Raw genomic sequence first — 24635 nt, 5'->3', positions numbered from 1 at the left:
GATCCGAGCCAATCTGAGGAAAAAATCACAGCATGTCAGAGTTATATCCGATATTCAGATCGAACTCTGCCATGCAACTCAGTGAGTGCGTGGAAATCATCTGAGTGCCGTACGATTTCTGGGCGCTGACACATTGGAGAAGATGGAGAAATTTTGTTCTTCATCTCTTCAGTGTAATACGGTTCTCCCATCCGAGAGGATCTGACCACACTATGGTGACACTCTGATCAGAGTTTGGTCAGTGTCATTTGCATAATCTTCCAGATTCTCTGGGATGAGAGAATTTACTGCCGTCTGACCCTAGCCTAAGAGGTATTGCGATATGCACCTCATAAAGTTGTTTTTTTGCGGATTTTATGTGATGCCTAAGTATAGGGTACATTTTAGGGTGGTTTCCTCTGTATTACAGATCTAACAAAGGTTAAATTGACTCTGGTAACACAGCACTGGGATGTCATGGCAAAAAATGGGTAATTTGACTTAAATTGAAATTTTTGTCAATGGCTTGTCCAATTGTAAATTATCTTAATCCTCTTAAGTGAAATATCTTTGTGACATTATCAAGACTGTGCATTACGAGTAAGTATAACCTTTAGTGTTGAGCGAGTATGTTCTGTTAACCCTTTCGCCGAGTAAGCTCGGGCGAGCCCCGAGTAGTTACAGCAGCTCGGTGTTATGTTTAAATCACTCCCGTGTGCATGATTTGCAACTGTTTGACAACTTTATTACATGTATTTCTTTTGCATTCCTCAATCATTCCTCACATGTATTAAAGCTGTCAAACAGTCGCAAATCATGCACGCGGGAGTGATTTAAACATAACACCGAGCAGCTGTAACTACTCGGTGCTCGCCCGAGTATACTCGCCGAAAGGGTTAACAGAACATACTCGCTCAACACTAATAACCTTTCTACATCTGTACTTAAGTAAGAAGTCATTGTTAAGCATGAAAGATATAATGATTGAGTTGGAATAATGGGGACACCTTTGGCAGGGGAGAGTCCATGCTGAGATGTGCCTTCTTACGTTGAGCCTCAGTGTTATAACTATTCAATGTAGTCTGAAAGAGCCAATATAACCCAAGTACCCTAGCATTGAAGAAATTCATCTTAAAAGGATTACTTCAAGCAGTTCATGCTGCCCAAACCACAGGCAGCATGAATCGCAACCTGGCTCTATGACTACAGTCAGAAATATTATACTGTGAAACGCTCCAGAGTTTCATAGATATACTTTGAAGAGTGAGCTGGAGAATAAACTAGTCTGGTGCCCCCCTCCTTCCCCGGCCGCCTCCTCCCAGCACATGTTATTGATGGGTCTCTCCCAATGTACACACAAGAAATAGACCTGTCGGCTGTGTGCAGCGGTGCTAGTAAAAGCCGACCGTGGGCGAAGCCAGTCTGGTCTCTGGCTACGGCTCTTGGCTGGATCTAAATAGTATATTTTCTCTGGAGCTTTTCACCGTATACACTAATCAAAAAAATAAAGGGAACACTTAAACAACAGAATATAACTCCAAGTAAGTCAAACTTCTGTGAAATCAAACTGTCCACTTAGGAAGCAAAACTGATTGACAATCAATTTCACATGCTGTTGTGCAAATGGAATAGACAATAGATGGAAATTATTGGCAATTATCAAGACACCCTCAATAAAGGAGTGGTTCTGCAGGTGGGGACCACAGACCACATCTCGGTACCAATGCTTTCTGGCTGATGTTTTGGTCACTTTTGAGTGTTGGTTGTGCTTTCACACTCGTGGTAGCATGAGATGAGCAACTTCTGTGGGTTGTAGAGTCCAGGTAGTGCAGCTCATCCAGGATGGCACATCAATGTGAGCTGTGGTAAGAAGGTTTTTTTTTTAAATCAGATATGTTTTATTAAAAGACTTTTTATAACATTATACATAAACAACAGTGAAGCATCACTAAACTAGCAGTGCCTCTCAAGACCCACCCGTTCCCCTTCCCCCCCACCCATAACAGCCCCAAGAACCATATGGCAAAAAACAAATTTTGTTACAAACCGTATACCATCATAAAGCTTATCCGACTGTTAAAGCATTACTAGTTTGATCCATGGGTACAGAGCTTAGTATCTGATAATCAGTAATTAGTTATACAGAACATGAGAGACCACAACATTTTAAATTCAAGTGATATTTAAAATAGACATAATATGATAACCATGAAACATATTCCATTTACCCCAGATTTTATCGAATTTACGTATAGCCTTCTGCTTTTTGTACACTCCCTCTTCTAATCTCAATAAAAGACGCATTCTATCCAAAAATTCCTGGAGCCTGAGAGGGGAGGGATCCAACCAATGTGCAGCTATAAGCTTTCTGACCTGGTATAGAGTCCTCTTAACAGCTATTATTTCATCCTCTTCACATCCTATTATTTCTACAAGGCCTAATACACACACTTTAGAATATAGGGGTAAATTACACTCAAACACATCATTAATGTATTGCGCACACACTCATTCCAGAATACAGCGACCCTTCTACACGTCCACATCATATGCATAAGATCTGCTCCTTCCTCTCCACATTTTGGACACGCACGGTCATTCCTTGCCCCAATGCGATGTAGAAATTTGGGGGTTCTATATACCCTATGTAATAAATACAACTGTGAAAGTCTTTGTGCCTCACATGTAGATAGAATCGGAACGCTCCCCACTACATCTTCCCATTCTTCCGAGGTTATAGTACCGATGTCGCGTTCCCACCTCTCCTTAACATTTAAGGGTCTGTCCCACTGAAATTGCTGCATAAGTATCCCGTAAATTCTGGAAATCAGTCCCTTCCCACCTCTATGGCATAATAATGTGTTAAACAGTAGATGATGTTGGATTTTACTTTGCATATGTCGCGGCTGTACAAACCATGCATGCCTCAATTGGAGATAAAAATAAAAACTAGTTTGTGGAATACAATATTCTTCTTTTATCTGTTGGAACGATTTAAATATTTCCCCCTCTAATATTTGCGCCACATTAGTTATTCCCAATTTTTCCCATATTCCAAATCCTTTCAGTTTATGGATCTCTGGAAGGCCCGCATTATGCCACAGCGGAGTAAACGGGGTAAAGCCTTTTATTCCCAACAACAATTTGATTTTCTGCCACGTTTTCCCCATAAGTGTTAGGGTCGGGAGGTGTCTCCTAGCATCCCACCCCGAGATTCCTGTTTCTAGAAAGGAGGTAATTGGCAGATTGTGTGATAATAGACGTATCAGTTTATCTAGGTTCCCCTGGATTAACCAGAGCTGTTGCATTTGAGAAGCTAGAAAATATATCCATGGATTAGGTGCGGCTAGTCCCCCCTGATCTTTGGGCCTTTGAAGTGTAGCCAAGCTGATTCTGGCCACCCCTTTTTTCCAGATCAATTCCCGAAACAGTGCCTGAAATTTATAAAATATTCTCATGGGGATCCAAACCGGTGAATTATGAAGGATATATAATAATTGGGGCATTAACACCATTTTAATTAAGGTAGTTCGACCTGACATTGATAGGGGAAGTTTGCTCCAAGTATTGGCCTTTTGTTGAAATTTAGTAAGCAGTTCAAGTAAATTTAAAGAAATATAATCTCCGATAGATGTGGTCACTCTAACTCCGAGATATTTAAATTCTCGCACCACCTTCAAGCAAGTACTCCCTACCCTAGTATTCTGAGACAAACCATCAACCGGCATAAGAACTGATTTGTCCCAATTAATCCGTAAGCCGGAATGATCTCCAAACTCCCTTATTAAATTCATAGCTGTCGTCAGAGATTGCTCCGTGTCACCCAAAAACAACAGAAGGTCGTCAGCATATAGGGCCACCCGCTCCTCCAGTGTTTTGTAGCGGAAACCCTGAATTTCACTGCTGGAACGAAGCTTAACAGCCAATGGCTCCACAGCCAGGGCGAACAGTAGGGGAGACAACGGGCAGCCCTGACGCGTGCCCCTGCCCATTTCGATGCTACCAGAAAGACTACCATTAATTCTAATCCGAGCTAGCGGATTGTTATATAGAAGCCGTACCCAGGCCCGAAATCCAGTACCGAACCCCATTTTTCGCTAAACAGCCCATAAATACTCCCATTCGACACTATCAAAAGCCTTAGCGGCATCAAGTGATAGTACTGCCCTACCACCCGTATTTTGTGACTGCATTTGTAGATTAAGAAAAAGCCGACGCAAGTTAATTGCCGTCGACTTGGCCGGTATAAACCCAGTTTGGTCTTCTGCAACCAGATGTGTAATAACCGCCACCAATCTGGTAGCCAAGACCTTAGCTAAAATTTTAACATCTACCGAGAGTAAGGATATTGGCCTATATGATTCGGGGTTTAGTGCATCCTTTCCAGGTTTTGGCAAAAGAACTATGTTAGCCTCCCTCATTGAAGTCGGCAAGGCCCCCCCCTCCCTCGCTTCCTTAAACACTTCCAGTAACCTGGGAAGTAAAACCCCCCCAGCCTCCTTATAAATTTCCGCGGGGATCCCGTCAGCACCAGGGGCTTTGTTATTTTGAAAATCTTTTAAAGCTTCCTGCATCTCCTCCAGTGTAATTGGTGCATCTAGTTGCTCTCTCTGGCTATTTGTTAGGCATGGTATTTGCATATCATGAAGGTATAGATCTATGTCCCTTTGCGCCTTAGTCAGTTTGGACGCATATAATTGTCTATAGAACTGAAAAAATTCTTCCATTATATCCTTTGAATCAGTAATTACCACACCCTTAGTATCCCTGATAGCTGCAATCATAGGAGCCCCAGTCTGGGCCTTGGCTATAGTGGCCAGCAAGTGCCCTGCACTCTCTCCCTCCACATAAAACTGTTGTTTAAGAATCGTTTATGTTCTGCTTGTTTCAATATATGGTCATTTAGTGTATCCTGTGCCCGTGTCCAGTGTTCCCTATTCTCTATAATTGGAGACCCAACATACCTCTTTTCCAATATGTCTACTTCCCTCCGCAACTCCTGAGTACGAGCCCTATTTTTGGATTTGATCACGGAAATTTCCTTAATCAGGATCCCCCTTAAGAACGCCTTCATGGCTTCCCATACCGTATCTAAAGGAGCAGAGCCTATATGGTCTTTAAAGAAATGCTCCAATTTACCTGCTAAATCTAACTGTTCCCCGAATACGTCCAGCCAGTAGGGATTAAACCGCCACAGTGCCCTTCTGTTTATGGTGACAGGATCGACCCCCAGAACAACCAATAATGGGGAATGATCAGATAACAATCTCGTGCAGTATTCTACTTTAGTGACTAGAGGGACTAGATGACTATTTCCCAGAGCCAGGTCAATTCTGGACAGAGAGGAATAGGATGCTGAATAACACGAATACTGCTTAACATTAGGGAAACTAACCCGCCACACATCTACCAGACTGATTTCCTGTAGGACCCTTGCCAACGATGTCTCTTGAGCAGCCCCTCCCCCCACATTACCCCTATACTTATCAAGCTCAGCGTGTAGATACATATTAAAATCACCGATAACTAACAGGGGTATAGTAGCAAATTCCGTTATCCACGGGAATAGTTGTCGCAGAGTCTGTATAGAGAAAGGTGGAGGAACATATAGAGCAATTAGGCAAATTCTAAGCCCAGCCACTCTGCACACTAGACACACATACCTACCCTCTCTGAATGTGAAAGAAGTATTTGTGACAAAGGGTAAATTAGGATGAATCAATATACTAACCCCCCTAGAGTAAGTACTATGTGTAGAATGATAGGCTGGCCCCATCCAAAGCTTGCTCAGTGCCGCAGCGGCCTCCGTATTGCAATGCGTCTCTTGCAGACAGATTATCGACTCCCGATATTCCTTAAGATATTTAAGTACCGCAAATCTTTTGTTGTGATCTCCCATACCTCTAATATTCCAGGATACTACATTAATCTGCTTAACCATGTTTTAATGATTGAAGATGAACTGTCACATGCCCCCCTCTGTACCCACACGTGTGTCTGACCATCAAGATTATGGTATTGTTATAATACACAGTCTGTACCAATCAAAGTAAGTTCTGTTCTTTTACCCCCCATCGCTACCTCATTTAACATCCCCCCCCCCCCCCTTAATCAAATGAATACCAACAGCCGTACTATGTAGAGTCTGGTGTTTAGCCTCATGCAGCCTAGTAGGCCTTAAGCACACGAGGCGCCGCAACATGAGTTGCATCACAGACTCCCTCATTTCCCCCCCACACAACGTTCTCAGAACATTCAAACGGCAGAGTGTCTTAACCCTGCCTATACATTGTAGGTGAAACCAGCACCTCAACAACCATATAAGTATATTGGCCTGCCCGAGGTATATATGAAAGCCAGGTTATGAACAGTATATAATAACTGTAAAATAATAATCATAACATTTATAATCAGATTCATTAGCCAACAGCGGAGTATTATCCACTAGAATTCAAATTTCTTGAATTATTATATTATAATCTGTCAAGAATGTTCTCAAAATTGGCGTCAGCCCGTCCGGATTTGTCTCTTTTTAAGTCCAGCCACTTTGCAGCCTCCTTTGGTGAATCAAAGAAATGAGTTTCACCCAGTGCTGTGACCCGCAGCCGTGCAGGATATAGCATTGCATAGGGTACTTGAAGTGCTCTGTCTGCGCTTGATATCTTGAAATTGGGCGCGTCTCCTTTGAACCTCCACAGAAAAATCAGGATAAAAGGACACTCTCGCCCCCTCTATACATAAGTCATTAGCAGACCGCGCCAATTGTAGGATTTTATCTCTGTCACGAAAATGCAGCATTTTGATTAGAACTGTACGCGACATTGCCCCAGGCGGCGGAGGTCTGGTGGGGACCCTGTGTGCCCTCTCAATAGCAAACATTCTAGAGAATTTATCCTTTCCAAAGGATTGCAGCAGCCATTTCTCAAAAAAGTCCACCACCTCCCTGCCCTCCGCCTTCTCAGGCACACCCACAATACGCACGTTATTTCTTCTCAGACGATTTTCAAGATCATCTGTTTTATTGAGTAAATAGTTAATAGAGTCAGTAGCTGTTTTAAGCGTTTTAGTCATAGGAGACACAGTATCCTCCAAATCCCCCACTCTGCCTTCTGTTGCAGTGAGGCGCTCCCTCATTTTCTGCATGTCATGGCGTATATGAGATATGTCCACTTTCACAGACCCTATGTGTTCAGTAAGATCTGCCTTACTATGCGAGATGGCCAGCAGCACGTCTTTTAAAGTAGGCTCATCATCCTCTGCCAGTGAGTCAGCACCACTGGTAACCTGAGCCTCTCTGCTGGGGGGAGTTTTTGTTTTAGCAGCCTGCACATTCCTCTCGTGTCTCCCCCGCTGCCCTCTCCACATCCCTTTCAGTTACCGTGCTCTTCAATGTCTGCACATTCCGGTCGGGTGTAAGCTCCTCAGCTCCTCCGCCATGCGCATATTTGGAGAGCCTGTTCACCACCTCCATGCGCTTCTCCCGCTTGGAGTTTCAGCTCCCGCCTCAGAGGCCATGGCTCCATTTTGGCCCTCGTGCTGTGATGAGCCAGCCGCCTGCCTCTGCTTGCTATCTCGCCGGGTCATCTCGTTCTGCACCACCGACTGCTCCCCCGCACTCCTGAGACCCCAGGCCACCTGGTGAGATCTTTTAGAAGCAATGATTCCCTCAGGCAGGAAGGATTATAGGACAGGGTTATAGGAGCCAGGCCACGCCCCTCGTGGTAAGAAGGTTTGATGTGTCTCTCAGTGTAGTGTCCAGAGGCTAGAAACCGACTCCATGAGGGTGGTATGAGGACCCGATGTCCACAGATGGGGGTTGTGCTCACAGCCCAACACCGTACAGGACTCTTGGCATTTGCCACAGAGCACCAGGATTGGCCAAGTCACCACTGGCACCCTGTGCTCTTCACAGATGAAAGCAGGTTCACACTGAGCACATGTGACAGACGTGACAGAGTCTGGAGACGCCGTGGAGAGTGATCTGCTGCCTGCAACATCCTTCAGCATGACCGATTTGGCAGTGGGTCAGTAATGGTGTAGGGTGGCATTTCTTAGGAGGGCCGCACAGCCCTCCACGTGCTCACCAGAGGTAGCCTGACTGCCATTAGGTACCGAGATATGATCCTCAGACCACTTGTGAGACCATATGCTGGTGCGGTTGGCCCTGGGATCCTCCTGATGCAGGACAATGCCCAACCTCATGTGGCTGGAGTGTGTCAGCAGTTCCTGCAAGATGAAGGCATTGAAGCTATGGACTGGCCCGCCCGTTCCCCAGACCTGAATCCGATTGAGCACATCTGGGACATCATGTCTCGCTCCATCCACCAGCGTCAATTTGCACCACAGACTGTCCAGGAGTTGGCAGATGCTTTAGTCCAGGTCTGGGAGGAGATCCCACAGGAGACTATACACAACCTCATCAGGAGCATGCCCAGGCATTGTAGGGAGGTCATACAGGCACGTGGAGGCCACACACAATACTGAGCCTCATTTTAACTTGTGTTAAGGACATTACATCAAAGTTGGATCAGCCTGTAGTGTGTTTTTCCACTTTAATTTTGGGGGTGACTCCAAATCCAGGCCTCCATTGGTTAATAAATTTGATTTCCATTGATGATTTTTGTGTGATTTTGTTGTCAGCACATTCAACTTTGTACAGAACAAAGTATTCAATGAGAATATTTCATTCACTCAGATCTAGGATGTGTTATTTGAGTGTTACCTTTATTTTTTTGAGCAGTGTATTATACCTAGCTGCAATCATACAGCCAGGCTCCATCACCTACTGACAGCGGTTTGGGTAGCATGAATTGCTGCGCTGGTTCCCTTTTTAAAGATGTTGATTCATGTTGTTCAACTGGTCTTGGTAGAAAAGGGTATTAATATCCATGCAGACCAACGTAAAAAAATTGGGCATGGATGTGCAATTTAATGCTCCTGTTCGTGATGGCCTCCAATGAGTAGAGGTAGGTATAAGGGGTGAACCCCACAAGGTTGCGTTAAGTAAAACATATTTTAAAAACAAGTTTTAGTATTTCTAATGATAAAATTGGTAAAAAAATAATATATATTCACTTGGTTGTATTACATAATGGAGAACTGTGTGTAAAGCAGAGTTATAAACCCTGAATGACCTCTGTCATTGGGAACACATTCATTTAATCTTTGTTCTTCACTGCATCATTTTTTTTCGTGTAATTAAAGGAAAATGGTTTTATTGAGCTCTAGTATCTTTTAAAATAAGCTGTTCCTTTGCTATCATTTTGCTTGTAAATCTTGTGATTGGGTGGGTTAGAATAGCTTTTTTTAATGTGAAGCGTATCAGTCTGTAGGTCAAGGGTTCTGACCCATTGACAAACCTTTGACCTTCATTTGCAGCCAGCATGGCCATCCATCCCCATGAATACGGATAATGCAGAATTAATGTTTCTTTTCATCGATTTGTTTCAAGCTACTGCTTATGCTACCAAATTTATTTGGACTTGCCTGATAGACATTTCATGAATACAAATGAAGGAATCATAGAAGGTGTGAGGAATCGATGATGCACATTGTCAATAAAGCGCAGTAAGAACAATTACTTGAGGAGATTATTCCTAATGGATTTTACAATAAAGTATCAAGAAGTAGTGATACTTCTAGTGAGCTTATTATTGTAATCTCGGGTCACAGTGAAGCATATCATAGAAACAGTGCAGTTTGTATCCAAGTAGAATGTGTTCACTCTCTGATGCACATTTTCTAACAATTTATACTATTTTGCATATAAAAATGTTATTTATTTGAACTAATGATATAGTAATATTAATTTTAACTAGGAGTATAGATTGGAAAGCAAATTTCTGAGATGTGAAAAGGAACTTTGAATTAAAAGTTTCACTTACTTTGGTTACCCATGACTAAAAAAACTTTTAAAAGTGTTGTCCCTTTTAAAAATTTTACTTTAACGCAGGGAGAGGTCTAAAATAATATTTGATACTTGCTCTTCCTGTGTCTAGCAGTGCCTTTTTACAACTGCTCCTTTCTGTTGATTGGCTGCAGCGGTTGCTGTCATGCCTACAGTTGTCATAACTGCTACAGCCAGTCACATGCCTCATTGGCTCTGCTGATATAGTCTGCAAGCGCCCATTAATTGGTTGCAGCATTAATACCTCTCCATCAGATCAACAGAGACCCTATGGAACAATGAATAAAATCTTTAATAAGACAAAGCATTTAAGAAATGGGCCCTTGGCAGTGCTTGAAAAAAATATATCATACTTCCCTACCTATTGGATCCCCATTATTTTTCTGTACTGCTTCCAGTTTTCAGGTTATTTCTGCAGCCAATCTATGGATACTGATTAGCTTAAGTGGGCGCATTCATTTTTTGACGGTCACCTGATGTCCCTGGAAGAGGGAACCCACAAGTGCACCATATTGGTAGCAATAACAGAGGCCCAGAGGTTTATTGTTGTTTTCCTAATTATTATTATTGTTTAGCATCACATTGGGCATATTTTCTAAAAGTGTTATAGTAAGGGAAGGGAACAAGAAGTTACGTTTTGGAAAGGGAAAAAAAAAATCGAAAAGTTTATTATGAAAGTCCGTGCAAGAAATATGAAATCTACTAATGTATATGGTGGCCCTCATAGTTATTGTTTTATATTTTAATCCAGCAAGAAACATAGGTCCCCACTCTTATTCTTGGATTTAAAAGGGGTTATGCAAAAATATTTCACGAGGAGAGGCATTGCTACATGTCAGATAGGACTGAGTGGGGCTCCACAACCCCTTTAATATGTAATCTATAAAGTATTGCCATGCTGCTAAAGAACTTTCATCAGAACTACAGCATGTGTGACCGGAAAGGGTTATTCTGGATAAGAAAATCATGCCTGCTTTTTTCCAAGAATCATGTCACATCACACCTGTCTGTGTGCCGTTATAGAATAGCCCCATTCACTGTTATATTAGACACAGTGTATCAAAAAATATTAGCCATTTATGTAATCGAGAATGAGGAGTCTTCTATTTTATTTATTCAAGTCAATGGGTCCGTGTAAACACGTGCCGCAAACGGATGCCTGTGGTGTGACACTCACCGGCGCTTGGAAATCAGTGTGCAGTTAGCTCTGTTGCAAAGCGCCGGGTGCTGAACGCTGCCCACATCGTGGTTCCCTGCCGGCGCTTTGATCCGCACCAGCAGGGACAGTGATGAGGGTAGTAGTCTGTTCCTGGTGTCTCCACCTGTATTAAAATAAGAATACAATAAAAAATCCATTTACTCACCTGTCCTAAGTGTCCCCCGCCGTAATCCACGCGACCGATCAGCAGAGGAGTCTGGGAGAATGAAGCGCTGCAGCGAGCGGCCCCGGAGCTGCGCTCAGTGAGTGACCGGACACTGCTCCTGAGCTCAACGGAGGTCCGGGGCCGCTCGCTGCAGCGCTTCATTCTCCCCGACTCCTCTGCTGATCGGTCGCGTGGATTACGGTGGGGGACACTTAGGACAGGTGAGTATATGACATTTTTTATTTTATTCTTATTTTTACACAGGTGGACACTGCGGAAGCAGACACTACTACCCTCATCACTGTCCCTGCTGGTGCCGATCGCAGTGTCGGTAAGGAACAATGATGAGGGCAGCATTCAGCACCCGGCGTTTGTGAATAGCGCTAACTGTAGTGCTGATTCCCAGGCTCCGATACGTGTGACCCTGATTTTGCACACGTGTGACACACTCAGACACACGGGTACTGGTTTTCCCAGTACCGTTACAGAGAACAACGAAGCTTAAAACTGAGATGAAGCAGGTCTCTGCTGGCTTCTTTCCACCCAATTGGATAGACACATGGGCCTTTCACTGTGTGTATAGGGTTAGACCTGTGAGTTTGTGAGTGGGGTGGGTGAAACCGGCAGGATCATACCTCTGACTGGTCACCCATCCCATGACCACATTTCTAACTATTTTTTTTCAATAAAACGCTGCAATGCTTCACAGTACAACATACATGTTTAATGCCGCAGCCAGTCTCTGGTTAATGCTGCCCATAGTCTGAGCAGCATGAATCATGTGACAAAGTCTCTTTAAAAGTAAAGTAGGGGCCTGAACATGAGATTGCTTGGTTGGCTTTGGTATTGAAATCTGCAACCGTCCTTTGCATTATTTTCAGATGCAGTATTTGAAGAATTGTCTGCAAAGTAAATATCACCTACTAATGCACCAATTCATCACACATGTCACTGTTGGTATAATCTAGAAATGCTGCATATGAAACCGTTGTTAGAAAAGCTGCATTTTCGTCAAAGAAATGGCGGAGATAGGCTGTATCTAATGAAGTAACGCCAGCTTTCTTAGTTGGCAGATTGGAAGTGTGAATGATAAAAGTATCGGCTTAGAATTGGCTCCAGATGCTTAAGGCTTGTTGTAGTGTGATAATTACATTTTTCACTTACAATTTTCCTTATTCAAAGAGGTCATAGTGGCAGTCACCAAAGTGATTCATTTTGTTAAGAAGTGAACTGTCTTTTGGCTGTATGAAACGTAGAGATATATGAAATTGAATGTCTGCTCAATGACTTGCAGAAACTGGGAGGGGGCTGCTTGAATTTGATGGATTGGCTTTCTGCTTTTTTGGGAGGGGTGGGCTCTGATAAGGTAGGAAGTGATATTCTGCTGCTAAAATTCTAATTAATTTTTTTTAAAGTGATGGAAGGGTTTGAGTGCCAAAGATCGAGAGATCAGGTCAAAAACTGGATTTTAATCACGTAAATAATAAGGTGGCTTTGCAAAGTTAACATGTACTAATGTTCTGTGAAACTTTTCACATTAGTCATGTCTTACGGATGTGATGAAGTAAAGGAATAAGCTCTGCTATCTGCTCATAATGAAATAATCCACTGAGTCGGAGTTGTTTACACTTCACCTTGTGATAAGGCAATAATAATCCTTACAGTCTATAATATTGAAATCCTGTACAAATAAGATCAATACTAAATAAATAAAGCAAGTGAAAGGGAGTTTATATTTCTGAGCTACCATTTCAACCACAGGGTGTATGTATGTTGCTGCTTCTGTCTGTGCTCAGATAAGGAAAAGCAAGAATCCGTCTGTGTCCCATACACAGTACACAAAGCTAATCTCCATCCACTAGGTCAGAGAGAGACAACAGAGGGCAACACTGGTGATTACAAGCTATATAATGGCCAGAAATACTGTTGTTCCTCATCAACACAACAGCTTTGTCTGAAAAGTTATCTGAAGCAGGAGATACACTTTCATGATGTTTGTCCCTATTTTGGGTTATATTTTGTAATATAGAAGGCTATGTATGAGTGAGTCATTACAATGTTACATGACGTTTTTCACTGGTGACGTATTTCAATGGTGAATGGTACATTGTCTGAGCTAAATGTGGCTCTGTGATTTACAGTGTTTTTTTTCACTACATTGATGACTTATCTTTAGCATTGGTCATCAATATTAGATTAATAGGTGTCTGACCCACAGAAACACCGCCCCCCACACCCCTCAATAAGCTGTTACCAGATCCAAGAGCAGTGGGATGTAAACAGTGCATGGAGCAGACCACCACTTCGCTGTTACACTGATATGGCAGCTGCTTGGTACTGCATATTAGCTCCTATTAGGATCGGATCTGCAGTACCCGGCAGCGGTCACTAAACAGTGTGGTGGAGCATTGGTGTTTCACATTGTCCACTGTTAACAGTTTTGCCCACCTACCATCTCACTGTCAAGGACGGGTTATCAAGGTATTGGAAAATACCAGTATACTTGTTTGAGAAAGGTCTTCACATTTAGGACTGAATCTTTGCACACACAGCCTGACTGATGGATGAAGGGGATTCAGTTTTCTCAAGACGATTGCAAGGGGTAATAATAATAATAATTTTTTTATTTCTACAGCTCCAACATATTCCGCAGCACTTTACATTTTAGAGGAGACTTGTGCAGACAATAAAGACATTACAGAATAACAATAATCACATAAATCAACAGATACCAAGAGTAGGAGGGCCCTGCTCACAAGCTTATAATCTATTAGGTAATAGCGGAGACTTGAAAGGTGTATGGTAACAATTGCTTGTATTGTACTGTCCAGCCATCAGTATAAGACATATATTGGGCAACAAGTGAGCAAGTCTGTTCTTGAGGTTGATTTTGTTGTAAGCATCGGAAATGGATAAGGGCCAAATTGTGATGGTTGGTCTATTGGTCAGAACATCTACAAAATGACAGGTGTTATGGTATTTCCAGTATGAAGTTGTTAGTTTCTAATCAAAAGTGGTTAATGGAAAGACAGTCCCTGAAAGTGAATCTGTTAAAGCGGTTTTCCCATGAACAAAAGTTCATTATAGTAAATGGCTGTTTGTGACCGTGTACGTAACACGGTCTGATCATACCACATCTCCTGGGCAAGCAAGAAAGCAAAAGAGTATACAGACATTACAGAAGGGGATCACAGCAGATTCTTTTTGTAAGGTAAAAAATATCACTGCCTGTTTTTAAACAGTGTTTTACTTCAAAGAAAGCAGCAGCTGTGATCCCCTGCTGTAATGTCTGTATTGTCTTTTGCTTCCTCCTGCGCCCAGGAGCTGAGGTATGATCAGACCATGTTCCTGTACGGTCACAAACAGCCATTGATTAAAATGAACTTTTGTTTGTGGGAAAACCGCTTTAAGGATCATTGGTATTGATGGCAGATTGAAGTGTGTGAAGAGTGATTACTAGCCCATCTAGTCCAACTCCATAGTACACCGCAAATTGCTAATAAAGTTAAAGGGATTTTTTTAGTATTTTTTCAAGAGTGGGCAACAAGTATGAAATATTATAATAGAATAACATTACTTATCCCTTGAAACCCCTATCACTCTGCTTGTGTTGCTTAGTTGGGTATCACCTCTGAGCCCAGTAATTAGTTGCAACACCCACTTGCTCTGTATTCATGATGTAGACGCGCAGTCTGTCACCGAACACTGGGGCAGTGGCAGAAAGTCAGTACTGGACCTGAGAAAGCTGAACAGCTGAGTTTATCTTCATTTACAAGTTTATGGATAAATTAATGGTAATCCAGAAGAACCACTTTATACGTGCACTATAAATGTTCATTTATGTGGAGTTGTGTATCTGGGACACTGCCATAAGTATATTCAGGTAGTACTTAAGTGGGCTTGCCATCACTTTTTGGTAAAGTTTTTATAGGCCCCCCTCAACTATCCTACAAATAAGAGCCTCGGCATTGTTTTTCCCTGCATAGTAGATGTCCCAGCCATGTAGCTACACCCAACTCTTTTCACTTGAATGAAGCTGCAGTTCCAAGCAAGAGGCCTGGTACCACTGTGCAGCAACAGACTTTATCGGCACTTCAGCCCCTTCATTCTCAAGTTCATTGGGGGTCCCAGAGATCAAACCCCCACAATCAAAAAGTGATTACATAACTTGATGGTATGCTTTAATTGATGTGGGAATACTTCTTTAAATAATGAGGGTACATGGTAAAAAAACAAGATGTTAATTTTTACAATTTGGTTTTGTTAAAAATTTTTATTTTATCCCAAAATATATGCATTTAAGTAAAAACACAATTGTCTCTAGAGGTAAACAGCCCCTTTAAAAAATATTAGCAGAAGTGAGACTGTTAAATCAATGTAGAGTTGAAGATAAAAATTAAAGCGTAGGTGCATTTATAAAATAAACGACATGCTATCATTTGGGAATTTGTACGACTACCCATGTTCATGAGCATATTCAGTTATCTATGCATTATAATAAAATGAAGATTTTGGTCAAAGCTGAACTTGTTTTGCCTGACTGAGTGCTGCTTTTTGACTGCTCTTACTGTAGATGTACCAGTTTTTAAAGGGAACCTGTCACGTCAGATAAGCCTATTAACCTACAGATATTTAGTAAATCTGCAAGTTAATGGCTTCAGGGTGGTGCCTGGCTTCTATACAGAAAATGCAATACTCGAGAGAAAATTAACTTTAATCCTCCTGCGAGCCTCCGGCCTTCAGTCATGCCGGTGTGCCTACATTTACTGCTTACAGCACTGAGAGGCGGCTGTGTCATGCTTCAACACTTTGACTGAGATCTGGCTATGCAATGCATTAGTGCAGAGCTGGGTGTCAAAAAGCTGGGGGTGTGCACACAGCCATTGCTCAAGTGCTATGAGCTGGGACTGTAGATGTGCCGGCATGACTGAAAGTCGGAGGCTCGTGGGAGGATTGAAGTTCATTTCCTCCCACTTATTGTGCATTCAGTACTGCGGTTTTCACCTTTCTAATGCTATTGAGCTATAAAGCTGCTTGGATCACGTGGTACGAGCTGTGCAGCGAATCTCAAATCATGGCGCTCACATTTGAACTGACGTCTCCTGTTACTGGCTTTAGAATGTTGTGCTCCTTCCTGCGGGCGCAACAGGAGCAGCTAGCAACGCTGGCTGCTGTATAGCACCAAGGATTTACAGAGTACTGAGCCTCTGAAAAGATGGCTAAAGAAAAATGTGTGAAGAACAGCTTTCAGGACAGCCTGGAGGACATAAGAGCGGATGAAGGAGAAGAGGACAAAAAAGCTGGCAAAGGTGGCCACAGTCAGTAAGGTTTTATCCACCAAAGTCAAGATAATTGGCAACACCTCTGTAACAATGAAGAGTTTCCAGGCGAATATTAAGGCTCTCGCGCTAGAAGCTGAAAGATGTAAGAGCAGGCAGGCTCAGGATCTCAATCTCCACCTGAAGCGTGAGCACCAGAGGCTGGTGTGTGAGATCTTTTTTCTAAGGAGGAAGCTTACCATGCTGCAGGGGAACAGTTCACCAGACGCGAGTGTTATGTTCATGGTCTGCAGATTCACTGTATAGTGAATGATTACAATTTGTGTACAGCATTACAGAGCATGTCAGTGCTATAGAAATCAACGGTATCAGTTTAAGTCCCATTTATTATGTGGTTGCCATGAAATAATGGGTATCCTGAATCTACTTCGGCTACAATCTGCTGCCTTGGAGTAGCACGTGACTCTGCCCTGCCCTTCAAACCACACATCCAAGCTCTCGCCACCTCCTGTCGCCTCCAGCTCAAAAATATTTCCAGAATCCATCCTTTCCTCAACCCTCAATCTACTAAACTGCTTGTGCATGCCCTCATCATCTCCCGCTTCGACTTCTGCAACATCCTCCTCTGTGGCCTACCTGCTAACACTCTCGCATCCATCCAGTCCATCCTTAACTCTGCTGCGCGACTAGTTCATCTCTCGCCTCGCTACTCCTCTGCTACCCCCCGTTGCAAATCCCTTCACTGGCTCCTAGTTGCCCAGCGTATCCAGTTCAGACTATGAACACTGACCTACAAAGCCATCCATAACCTTTCTCCTCCGTACATCTCTGAACTAATCTCCTAATATATTCCCTTACGTAATCTCCGGTCCTCCCAAGGCCTTTTTCTCTCCTCCACACTTATTCGTTCCTCACCCAATCGCCTCCAAGATTTCTCCCGAATATCCCCCATCCTCTGGAAATCTGTTCCTCCAACACGTCCGATTAGCCTCCGCATTTGGATCCTTCAGACGGAACCTGAAAACCCATCTCTTCAAACAAGCTTACAGACTGCCATGACCTTGCTTGCTGCCACCTAAACAACACCGGAGCTACTGCAACCCCTCAACCTACTGTCTCCTTCCCCGTTCCTGTAGAATGTAAGCCCGCAAGGGCAGGGTCCTCTTCCCTCTGTACCGTTCTATCAGTTAGTTTGTTTACTGTAAGTGATATCTGTATTTGGTATGTAACCCCTCCTTATGTACAGCTCCATGGAATCAATGGCGCTATATAAATAAATAAATAATAGATTAACATGCAGATATAGGGTTTGTTATCCATAGTGACAGGTTCCATTAAATGCATCAGTGCTTCAAATTTATAGACTATTTGTTACTAAAGAAAACATGTTAGCAGGATATTCAACCCCTAACTGAAAACATGAGTGTAAAACCCCTTTATTGCTGACTATATTAATCCCTTGCTTATAGTGTTTTGTTGGGGCATTTCGAGAAATGCATCCTTGAAGTTTTAATTGCATGTGCATCGGGTTGGGCACTGCAATTCCAGCTCTGCAATGCTCGCTTTTTTCCCTGCCCAGCGCTTGCCTCCAGTTGGTGACTGGACACTTTTCGCTCAGTGATCTGTCTCCCCTCACCTGAGATTCTGGACAGGCACGGTCATTGCCTGGGTTCGTCGCATCATAAGGGGAGGCGCATGCGCATTGAGCTCCTGATGACGTTGTGGGTCCATTGATCTCGCGGTGTCATTAGGATCTTAATGCACATGCGCCATCCCTTCTGATGAAACTGCGCCTGTACAGGGGAGACAATGACAGAAGATTGACCCACAAATCAAAGACCAGCTGGCCATTGGTGGGCACTTGCAATTAAAACTTCAACGCTGTATTTCTCCAAAATGCCCCAATGAAATACTATAGGTAAGGTATGAATGTGTAATAATAGCCATTAGAAAGGTATTATACTCATCACTTTAGATAAAGGGGATTATTATTATTATCCTGCTGACTCTTACTCTTTAAATGTTAATTGCATAAGTTTGAATCTGAAAAATAAAATCATTGTCCCCTTGATGTAAAACATCATTTTGTCCTATTTTCCTCATTACATGTCTGGAAATTAGCTGATAATCTTCTTATGCCTACTGGTGTTTTCTATTCTTTGAGATGTTACTACTGCAATACCAGTAGTAATATAGTATGAGCACTTTTAGATATATTGCCATTAGTGGTCAAAGGCCTTTTCTTACATTTTAATACAACAAGCTTTAAAAATGTTGGTAAATTCTTTATCCCGGAGCTCTGTTCTTCCCGACTTTGGCTACGACAGTCATGTTCCACTTAGGATTTCAGAAATATTTCATGTAATATTACTGCAGAGGATTTTTGTTTGACGTGAATATCATTTTTGAAACAATACACATCACATTGAAGGCCGCTTGATAAAAGCGTTGTTTTGCTCGTCCTAATTCAGGTTGACATACATTCCAATAACACTACCTCCTTCCAAGGCTTAAAGCTAAATTTATGGCTATGCATTGTGAAGTGCATCATTTAAAAATGGTTTCAGCCCAAAACATCTAATAAATAAATAATGTGTATGGCTACTAGGTCGCAGACTTTCCAGACTAGAAATCATCCCATCGGATACTCAGCTGGCCACTTTCGGAGGGGGCTGTCAGATAAATCTTGCAATAGCTGCATTCATGTCCTTTAAATCACATGTTATTGTGTGAGCCTTCTGCCAGGTCATCTATTCTTCTCCCATTTATCAGAAATGCATAGGATGTGTTGGGAAAGGAACATCATTGTGTCTGGCTCGTGTGTCCAAAGTAATTAATTAAATGAGGAAAAAATACTATTAAATGTGAATTTGAAACTTGGAGGTTTTTCAGACAACATCCATGAAATAGTTCAGTGTTTCAGTATTTTTAGGGACTGTTATTTAGCCATTTTTTAATCAACAAAACTAATAGACTTGATTTGTCAGTTGACCTTGTATTACTAGAATTTTGTAAGAGTATGCTATATATGCTCATGTTTTACTGTAGGCAGATGAGTGGGGTATCTACTTGATTTATAGGGTTCCAGGGTGGCTATAATGGAGACATATGAAGAGTGTGGGTTTCTTTTGTGTCTTTGATTTAGGGAGTTGGTACTGGATTTTCAGTACTTAATCATCTATGCATCTGCAGTGATATAAAAGATCAATAGATAATTGCTGTAGAACAGTAGTTACCAACCTTTTTTAAAATGAGGAAATTTTAAAATGTTTTAGCATTTTTTGCAACACCTGCTATTACTAATTGGCTCTCATTAAAGTGTTTGTCTAGTGCTTCCCACTTCCACATTGGTTGTCTGCACATACCGTTACATGTGTAGAATCAGCAGGTATTGCATACCTGAACAGGACATATGCACAATACTGCATGTGCATGTCTCCCGGCAGGTGTGTCCAACTATGCTGTCATCAGCTGTTCATCTCTCAGAGAAAAGAAATTAAGGAGATGACCAGCACCGCCAAACACAAAACACAGATTTTGCAGTCCTTGTTTTACTTTCATTGTAATGTATTTAGAGTGTTGACCATTATTTTTCAAGATTTCAGCAATTCGCCCTGCCATGCTGGATATCAGATTCTAGCCCAAATACTGACTGTTTTTATTTGTACACCTGCTTTTCGAACATTGACCACAGGTTCTTAATTGGATTGATACTATTGCCTTTCTCCGTCATGCTGAAAAAAGCTATGTTCATCACCAAATTGATCTTGGATCTTTGAGAAAAGTTGCTATGTCTAAATAGCATTCTTTATTCAAGGCAGTATTCTTAGACAATATTGTGAGTTGAGCCCACTGCCTTGAAAGAAAAACGACCACACAAATTGTCTCAGGAAGCTTTAACACAGAGGTCCCCAACCGCCGGTCCGCGGACCAGGACCGGGCCGTTGGGGTTTTTCAGCCGGTCCGCGGCACCGCCACAGACAATCACTAAACATTGACAGTGTGCTCTGGTCTGCGGTGGCTCAGAGCACACTGTGTGGGGTGGATGCTGCCCGCTGTTCTAGACTCCCGCAGGGTAGACCTGTAGAGGACCTGTGATGACATCAAGGTACATAACTGTGATGTCACCACAGGTCCTGAAGCAGGATGAACTGTAAATGCAGCTGAACAGCAGCTGTCAGGACAGCTGCAGGGCGTGATGGGGCCTCAGTGATGCGGCTCCTGGCACAGCACATTATGTGGGGCTCCTGGCATAGCTCCTGGCGGGGACCTGGTCTACACTATATGATAAGTATGCACTAAACTCCAAATCCCTCCATTACCCCGCCCCCATATGACCAAAGCCCCGCCCACCCCACCCCCTCCTTGCTGGGCCATGGAAAAATGATCTTGCTTCAAGCCGGTCCCTGGTGCAAAAAAGGTTGGGGACCACTGCTTTAACATACCTCCATCTTTTTTGAACAGAAAGAGGGACAACTTTTGCGGTGCTCACAGCGCGCCTTGGCAAATTTTGGCCACGCCCCTGGTGACACCCCAATCCATGCCCATTTACCATTATCTTTCTCCCCTGGCTGGAGGAGTTGTCAGGAGCACTGGTAAAGAGGGAATTTCAGACGACCGAGACTGCAGGTTGTAGACCCAAATCCAGGACTGTCCGCTGTATCTGAGACAGTTGGGATTAGAGATGAGTGGATGGATTCACGGGTCTCTGGTCCAGCGTCCAGGTCAGTGCTACCTGGCGGCTGGAGGGAGGCCGCGAATCTCTTATCTTTCGGGGCAGCGTGACTTCATCTGTTCGTCCTGCTCATCTCTTGTTGGGATCTGTAGATTATTTTTTGTTCCCTCATTCACAGTCGGAGCCGCCAGAACTTTCTCATCAATATGTAGCTTCACTATACGACCTCTGGCTTTTTTGTGTCTGTAAGGCCGTGTTCACACATTGCAGAAATACTGTGTTCTTTGTTTTCTGCAGATGTCCGCACCAAACTCCACAATAACCATCTTCTCCCCCTTATTTGATGCGTTTCTGGTGCAGTTGTGAAGCCGCGTTTTTAAGGTGCTTTTTGTAGTACAGAAAAGCTTTGATTTTGCACTTACTGAAGTATTTGCGTTTTTTTTTTAGGCTCCACATAGAAGCGTCTGAAGACTCTGCTGAACTCTGTGGTAGTGATGATCGAGCGTGTGTTGTTAACCCTTTCGGCAAGCGCGCTCCTCATTTGTTAGTGCCGCCGCGGCTGCATGTGTCACGGCTGTTAGGCAATCCATGCATGTGTCACAGCTGTCTAACAGCTGCGACACATGCAGCCACGGCGGCTCAAACATAGAGGGCGAGCACGCCGAAAATACTCTGCGAAAACCCGAGCGTGCTTGCCGAAAGGGTTAACAATACACGCTCATCACTACTCTGCGGTTTTGGTGCATTTTTTTCTCTATAGGCTTCTTCTGAAAAAATGCATGGAGAAAAAAAAAAGCGCTGCTACATTTTTAAGTGCAGAATCAAAGCTTTTCTGTACTATTAAAAAGAGTTAAAAGCTCTGCTTCATAGCTGCACAAAAATTGCATCACATAAGCGGGAAAACGCATAAAAGAAACGCAGCAAACGCACAAGTCAGAGAAGATTGTTACTGCATTGTCTGGTGCGAACACCTGCAGAAAAAAAAAACAGAACGCAGCATTTGCGCTACATGTGAACACTGCCTCAACATTACAGTTTTCTTACATTTTTTTATGGGTTTAATAAAGAAAAAATATCAATTGCACCATTTTTTTTTTTTTTACGCCATTTACCGATCCCCGTAAATAATCTGATTGCTGTGTTCTGCATGTCATTACGATTACAGGGACACCAAATATGTCCATGTTATTTGCTGATTTGTGATGTTATTTTTTTTTATTTTTTTTATACAAAACACATTGAAAATGACTATTTTATTCCATTATCAAATGTTTTTCTTTATTTTTTAGTAATTTTATAGGCTGAAAAAATCTTATTCTCCATATAGAATAAAAATACATAGAAGTACTATGTATCAGTGTATTTCTATCCTAGGCAGATCCTGCAGTACAGGTCAAGTAGACAAAATTCTAGCAATGACATCACTTTAGCTTGTGGCTCTGCAGTTTACCTGTCTGTCAGTAACTTTTTAAGGTTGTGGGTTCAAGACCAGGGACTCACAGAAAAAAAAAATCTTTTTGTAATTGCTCACAAATTTACTACTTTTATTTATAGGATCAAAAATATAATTTTCTTCTGCTCAGTATACAGGCACCATAAAAATACGTTGCTATACATAATGTATTTCTATGAGATGTATACTGAACTGCTTCTGGATTCATTGACTGCATTGTAGATCAAGATAACTAAATCCTCCTATGTTTACCATTGAGAGCTGTAGCTCAGTGGTTAGAGCTGCTGACACGGAGTTCCCAGTTCGAGTCCCGGTCACAGGAGAAAGAGGTGAGTGTAATATAATTTAATTTATTCACTGACCAGTGAGCAGCCCCACCCCCCGAGGAGGAGGAGCTACATAGCGACATCAGAGAGGTGAGTATAATATAAATAGAAGCCGGGTGAACAGCTGAGCCGTTGAGCAGTGATGAGACGCGGGACTGAGCCCTGAAATTGGGACAGTCCCACAGAATACGGGACGGTTGGGAGCTATGGCTTTATTGTTGGCATGAGACAAAATTCATAGCGTTCACCTTTTCTTCTCCTTACAATCTGAAGGGGGCTTTATCAGAGAAAATAACTTTTCCCCAGTCCTCTGCAGTCCAATCTCTGTACTGCCTGCAGAATGTCAGTCTGTCCTTGATGCTTTTCTTGGTGAGAAGTGGCTTCATTTCTGCCATTATTTACACCAGACCATCCTGTGAAAGTCTTTGCCTCACTGTGTGTGCAGATGCACTGACACCTGCCTGCTGCCATTGCTGAGCAAGCTTTGCACTGGAGTTGAACTAATCCTGTTGCTGAATCTTCTTTACGAGATGGGCCTGGCATTTGCTGTGCTTTATTGGGTGCCCTGACCATGTTTAAGTTCACATCAATTGAAGCTCTTTAAAGTTCTCGATAACCCAATATATTTTTGATATGGGGCAATCTTACAAGCAGTAATGTTCTAATGTTCTTTCCTGTAAAGCTCTTTACTAGCAACCAGTTTTCTCTGATCACTCTGTCATGCTAATTGAACTAAATCAACTTCTAGATCCTCGTTAAGGGGAACCTGTCACCAGGTTTGCCCCATATGAGATACGGCTACCACCTTTAAGCCCTCATATAAAGCATACTAATATGTTGTGTATATGCCCCTGATTCGGTCTGCAACAAAAAGAAAAATACTTATTATACTCTTCTGCGAGGTCGTCGGGTCTGAGGGTGTCGCTGGTCCTGGTCCAGTGCCTCCCTTCTTTCAATGCTGTCCTGCTTCTTGTGGATGACTTGTCCTTACATCATCCACACAGTGTTCTGCGGCATCGCTCTCCTGTTAAGGGCAGAGCAAAGTGCTGCAGTGCACACTGCAGAACTTGACTAGAAGTACGCCTGCACAGGAGCGCGATGCCGGGGGAACACTGTGTGGATGACGTAAGGACGCGTCACCCATGTGAAGCAAGGAGGAGGACGGCATCAAAAGAAGGGAGGCGCTGGAGCAGGATCAGCGATGCCCATAAGACCAGACTGGCCCACAGGTGAGTATAAGAAGTGTTTTTTTTCTTTTGTTGCAGGCTGGATTCATGGCCTATACACCTCATATCAGTATGCTGTATATGAGGGCTGAAAGGTGGTGGCCGTATCTCATATGAGACGAACATGGTGACAGGTTCTCTTTAACCACTTTACAGCCTGTGACGTATTAGTACGCACAGGCTGTAATCCCCCGGTTAAGTGAGGGCTCCGGCGGTGAGCCCGCACTGAACCGAGCACATGTCAGCTGATTATTACAGCTGACATGTGCCCGCAACAGCCGCGGGTGGAATCGCTTCCGGGAAGCACGTCTTAAGCCCTGCCCATCGGCGACCCCTGTCACGTGATCGCGGGTCACCGATGGGCGGACATGACAACCCAGGGTCTGCAGCAGACGCCTGCGGTTGTCATGAGCTGGTCGCTATGAG

At 43.0% G+C, this 24635-nt stretch overlaps 1 protein-coding gene across 3 annotated transcripts in view; it reads left to right on the top strand.

Moving 5' to 3' along the window:
• LRBA (LPS responsive beige-like anchor protein) overlaps positions 1-24635 on the top strand; it is a 646348-nt gene that overhangs the window by 124144 nt on the left and 497569 nt on the right. The gene's annotated exons all lie outside the window — the stretch shown is intronic.

This window comes from Phyllobates terribilis, unplaced genomic scaffold, assembly GCF_046119375.1.
Source record: "Phyllobates terribilis strain yellow unplaced genomic scaffold, ASM4611937v1 Scaffold_1__5_contigs__length_1240528914, whole genome shotgun sequence".
Lineage (NCBI taxonomy): Eukaryota > Metazoa > Chordata > Amphibia > Anura > Dendrobatidae > Phyllobates > Phyllobates terribilis.
Note: the sequence above shows the minus strand (reverse complement) of the source record. Positions and strands in the feature narration are given on the sequence as shown.